The sequence below is a fragment of the Anas platyrhynchos genome, chromosome 2, assembly GCF_047663525.1.
Source record: "Anas platyrhynchos isolate ZD024472 breed Pekin duck chromosome 2, IASCAAS_PekinDuck_T2T, whole genome shotgun sequence".
Classification (NCBI taxonomy): domain Eukaryota; kingdom Metazoa; phylum Chordata; class Aves; order Anseriformes; family Anatidae; genus Anas; species Anas platyrhynchos.
The window spans coordinates 107,214,490-107,220,489 of record NC_092588.1 but is presented as its reverse complement, the minus strand read 5'-3'; positions in this window follow the sequence as shown (position 1 = coordinate 107,220,489).

Sequence of the window (6,000 nt, the reverse complement as noted above, 5' to 3'; positions counted from 1 at the left end):
TGGAACTGGACTGTTTGCAGGTGAGCTGACCTGTGGCCTGCTTGGCCATGCACATCCCCAGTCCATGCACCGCTCATGCATGAGAACCTGGCCCTGTGTGTGTGATCAGACTCGTCCCTGGCAGACTGCATGCTAACAGCACAGCTGAAAAGTAAATCCAGTCATGTCCACAGCGTCAGACTTGCATTTCCCAGAGCATCCTGGCTATCACACGGACTGTTGCTGTCCTTCACCAAAAAAAATCCCAACAGGCAGTACTCACGTTGTCTGTGTTAAAAGACATCTGAGCTGATGCTAACACACAAACTCAGGGGGCTGCGAATGCTCAGCGCATTCGAAAATCAGGCACTTTATTTTGGTGCTTGTACACATCTGCCCTGCGGGCCTCATTTCTGAAATGCCATTTGCAAATTTAGTTCTAAATATTTTATCGTGTCTATTCCCCTCAGAAGGAGCTGCACAGATTAAACACAAAATGCTTGCAGAGTCCTCAGATAAGATGCGTCGCTGACACAGAACGTATTGTTAATTATGATTAATTATTATTATTCCGCCGGCTGACAGGCATCTGACTGATGGATACTTTCTAATCCCTATTCTCTCCCCAGATTTTCTTCCTAATTAGCGTCTTCTAGAACCTTGTAATCACATGCCATGCAAATGAACTGCGTGTTATTTAGCCAGATAGATTACAGTAGATTGGCTGACTTCCTCTGTCACAAACAGGCTAGAGCAAAAGAAACGGAGAAAAATCACACGACGTAAATTGTTGTTTTCTCTCGCAGCAAAGAAAGAAACCGGCAGTGCTCCGTGCGGTGCTGAGGACACAAAGCAAGCGGCTGAGGACTGCGATGCAAGAGTAAAGCTGCCCTCTGCAGGTTACTCTGTCACACAAAATAAATCACGGAGAAATGAAGTGGTTCTCCTGTGTGTTGCTAACAGATTGCCTTAACTGGGAAAATAAAAAAAGACCCCAGAAAACCCCAAGCTCAGTTGCTCCTGGCTGCAGAGGTGATCCCAAAGCTCCCTCACCTAAGGGAGGGCCGAGGTCTGCTGCTGACTGAGAGCAATTTGCAGCTCCCTGGCTGAGTAAAACACAGCGTGCAGTCCTCTGGCCATCACTAATCCCTCCCCACTCACTGCCCTGCAACTAGCCAACCTGTCTAACACAACCCAGCTCATTTCTAGCAGGATCTGAGCCCTTCTGCAATCTACAGTTTGCACGGATGCTTCCACGTGCACTTCTCCATGGCACTTATGCCACCCTGCTTGCTCCAGCACCTGTGTCTTTTCCAGTGAAGCGCTGGCCCAGCTGTTGATGTTGGCACACGTGAAAGCAGGTCACGGTGTAACTAAAACTTCTTTTGCCGGATTATCTTTTAAGCAGCACTTCCAATGTAGTTACTATGCAGAGGCACGGGCTGCTGGACTTCTGCGATAACAGGGGTGTGGGGAAGGTGGAGGAAAGAAGAAGCCAAGGATGGAAAAAGCTGGTGGCTGCTTAGGCCAGCTGGATCAGTCCTGTAGCTAAACATGAAACCTGAGGATGTGAAACAGGTGAAAGGGTGGACAAGCAAGGAGTAGGCTGCTGCGGCCACACTGCATGCAGGCTTGTCATTTAGCAACAAAGCTTAGGGGCTCGATGTTACCAGCAGCAACACCCACCTGCCTAAACCCTTGAAGCCCTGGATGTAACATGACAGACTCATTACAAGCTGTGCTGTTGTAAAAGTGGAGATGGCTGCTGTCAATCACCACCCATTTGATGCCTGAAGATCCTGTAAAGACTCTCATGCATCACAGATCTTGGTGAGCTTTCCCTGCTGGCTGTTTACTAAATTGCTGGGAGAGGGTAAGATACTCATTCCCGTATGCTCTTAGGTCCGCAAGTCTTGGCAATATTGAAAGACCTCTTCCAGGCCTTGCCTGTCGAGGTGTGTAGGCCATGTGCAGGTTTATGTAACAGAATTACAAAATGGTTTGGGTTGCGTGGGGCCTCAGGAGATCGTCTTGCCCAACCCTCCTGCTCAAGCAGGGCCACCTAGAGCTGGTTGTTCAAGACCACATCCAGATGCCTTCTGAATACCTGAGCCTTCTCCTCGATGTCCCCGCCCAGCTGCTTAGGTGTTGAAAGCAGTGATATGTCCCTCAAGTTCCCTCTTCTCCAGAAGGTCACCTCCTCAGGAACAGCAGTGCTGTAGTGTGGCATTCACGAACGTGGCACGTTCTCCCTGGTATCATGACCTCCCTGTCAGGACAGCCTGGTGTCTACAGTGCCTGAATTTCTAGAGAAAAACAGCAGCAGATATCCCAAATGGACTCCAGTTCAACCAGCGGGATGTAATGGGGTGAGATGCAGCCATGCAGTCCTGCCCCTGAAGTCCTTCCAAGCCACTCTAGACAAAATACCAGACCCAAACAAAATATCCAGCCAGGCTGGAGGACTCGCAGCGCTCCCCACTGTCGCCAGCATGGAGCAGAGGGAGAGTACACACTGTGCATGCCAGAAATGTTGGGTCTGATCGCTCAGTTTAGCTGCAGAAATTCACAAGAATTGAAGTTTGCAAGTGAGAGGAGATGAAATTCTAGACAAGCTATAATTGGCAAACCTGAATGAGAACAAGGAATGAGCTAAGATCTCCTTCACCTGATTAAGTGATGCCTGGAAGCGTTTCAACGACGCAACAGGAATTTTTAAGTACCAGCCATGTGTACTTGTCAAGATTGCTTCATCAGAAAAAAACAATGCCAAGATTTCTGATCTGCCTGCCACCGAAATCAAATTTCACTCATTCAAAAGCACTTGATCAAATATAAATAGAACGTCTAATACCAGCCAAGATTTACCCCATATTTCCCAGGAACTGGAGTCACACTCTGTCCTTTTTATATCTACTGGTTTCTAATTGTTTCCTCAGTTTGCAGACTTGCTGTAACAGGAGTGTTTTGATGTATAGCTTTTGTATGTATATATGCTGTGTATGTCCATGTCCTTGTTGATATGCTAAACATAAATGTAAACCCACACTAAGCTCCAGCATCAGAGGCACATAAGGAAAGAAGGCTTCACCTGCAGCATGGACATGCTAGGAAAAGTTTCTAAAACTTTCCTTGGATGCCAAGCCCACCACCATACATCCCATTGTGAGGAATGTTTTAACAATTCCAATTCGTGTCCATAAATTCGTGTCCATAAATTCATGTGCATAAAGAATAATTCTGTTTGAATCCTGTCTGCCTCTGGGCCCTGCACTGGCAGTTTAATTCTTGAACCACAGATGCAGTGTGCCCCAGTCTCCCCCTCATTCTAGTCAATTTATCACGTCTTCAGAAAACACTCCTTAAATTTATGAACCTGTTTGCTTTTGTTATTCCTGACTTCTAGTTCTAACAGTTACAGTTTTTTTTTCTGTCTTCTTCGAGATTGATTTAACACTGCTATAGATGTTATGTAGATGACTGTGAATAGCTGGGAAATAATGTTTTAATTGCTCGTGAGTCGTCAACCTGTTTGGGAGTTTCAGAACAACTGATAATAACTGGTGACTGCTGGTGACTGTTATGAGATCCTTGGTATCTGGCCAGGGGGGGCCAAGAGATTAAGAGGAAGAAAAAAGAAGCTGAAGGACGGTTGGGAGACAAGACCTGTGGAGAGTGTACAGAGAGTGTTCCATAAACTTGGAACAGTGCCGAGTAAGTACAAAGGGTGAGAGGAAGACTACGAGCCTTCAGCATGAAAGACCCCTAGAGACCCCCAGAGGAGACTGATGCGCATGCTCCAGTAGGAGGAACTGGACCCCGGAAGCTAATTATAATAATCTACTTTTTTAGAAGTAGTAATGAATATGTATTAGTCTAGGTGCATAAAAATCAGCTGCTTGATGTAACTGGTGTGCGTCCTGGTGGAGCAGAGACTCCCGGTGCACCCAGCGCTGTTTGCTTACCTCTATTCCTTTATATTCTTTTAATAAATCCTATTTTTTTATTTAATCTTAATTTGAATCCTGAGCCATTTATAACACCATCACATCCTGCAGTGCTTTCATGGGCCACTGCTAGGCAAAGTCCCCTCCAGGAAGGGGCTGTTGCATGAGTTGGTTCATGGGGACTTAGGGGCAGCTGAGCATCATGTGTGTATTTTCCCTGGCCTGGGCCCTCCCGTATTATTGTCATTCAGAAGGGAATTCACATTGTACCCTTGTTCCCCCCTTCTGACTCACAGCTGTGTGCAGCCCTGCTCAGCTGAGATTCAGAAACAAACTCCAGCTCCTCTGCATTAAAGAAGAAAATTATCATCGACATTTGATCACAGCCTTTTCCCCAGACTTCCTGGTAGTAGCCAACTACAAAAAAGGAGCCTGGGAGGTGTGGTGCAATGCTTAACATTGCAGAAATAGAAATCAACTTTTCTAATAACATCTGATGACCCAATAACTGATCCGATCTCTTCATACATCCACTGTTGTCATGACAATTAGATCTGTAGTCTAAGCATTTCTGGACTTTTTGCCAGGAAAGAATTGGAAAATTAATGAAACGAAATTAATTATTTGTCCCCACGGTTTCTGATGTAAGAATACAGCTGTTCTTTATCAGCGTAATTCATTATTAATGTTTCCCAAAGCTCAGTTCACATATATGCCCATGTTCTTCACATGCCACACGTCTGTTCTGACTAAATATTAAATGCTTTTTAAATATCAAAATGCTTTGCATTTCTCAGCTCTGCTCTGAGTTGTGGGAAAAGAGAATACAAGGACTTCTTTTGCTTTACGCACATGAGTTTTATGTGATGACACCACCGATGGATTCTATGGACTTAGTCCCAGTTTGTTCTTGGGTAAGCCAGGGAAGGCAGACTGTTCCGTGGAATATGCAAGTCTGCTATGCCATCACCCAAAAGAAGGCTTAGGAAAGTAATCAGGAGTAAAGAAAGATGTCTTTTCACCAAATTTGGCACCAGACTCAATGGTTCAAGAGTGGATCCACTTCAATGATCAGGAAATCAAATGTTTACAGCCCTTTATTTATTCCTATCCTTTTCCTCACACGACAGTGTAGCCCCATGTATCTCCTTTACCAAAATTCACAAAACTTGTTTGCATGGCCCCAAAGGGACATTGCAGCTTGCTGGTTTTCTCAACAAGCTCTTGCTCTGGCAAGCGATATACTACAACCCAACAGCAGCGTGTTGGGGTGAAAAGTAGAGAAGTAACTTGTCGCTGAAGCTGCAGAAAGATGGAAGCAAAAGTATTTTTGCTCCCATAATTTTTGGCCAGAGCTGGCAGCGACTCGCCTGCTGCGCTGCTCTTACCCTGGCGCTAATGCAGCGGGGTCAAGTGAGGGGACTGCAGGGAAGGCAAGTGGCTGCTGGCCCCACAGCTTAATGAGGCTAATTATTCCCTTTCCCACAGAGCGAGGCAGAAGGCTCAGAAAAGCAATTGTGTTTTCCCTCTTCCTTTCTTTCTGCGGAGAGAATGAGCTGCTGCTTAGGTAGCCTGGAGAAGCTGATTATTGCTCTCCTCACAGCACTCTGCCTAAAGAGGAAGAGCCTTTGCCATCCGAGCACAGTGGAAGGAAGAAAGACAGGCACAGGACTCAGAAGTCCAAAGAAATACCCTTACACCGGTCCTTTTTACTCAGGATACAGGATCAGCACAGGCTTTACAACGTGCTGCAGGTGAACTGACATGGCAAATGGGAAACGGGAGCTGAATGAGAGCCAGAGGATTACACTGAAGCAATGAAACTCGAGGGAAATTGTTAAGAAAAGCTATTGAGGAGGGTAAGAATAAAGAGGCATTTGGTAGTAGGAGAGTCGATTGTGTGCCTGGAGAATAGCCATCCTTTTGTAAGGAGGAGCTAACAGAGCGGTGATTATGAGTATGCCTGAAGCAAACGTTCCTGGTATTACTGAGATGTTTGACAATTTAGTCAGGGGAGCTCCAGATGAAAGCAAAACCTATTAGCACTGTGTGTGCCGGGGAAAAAATGGAATGA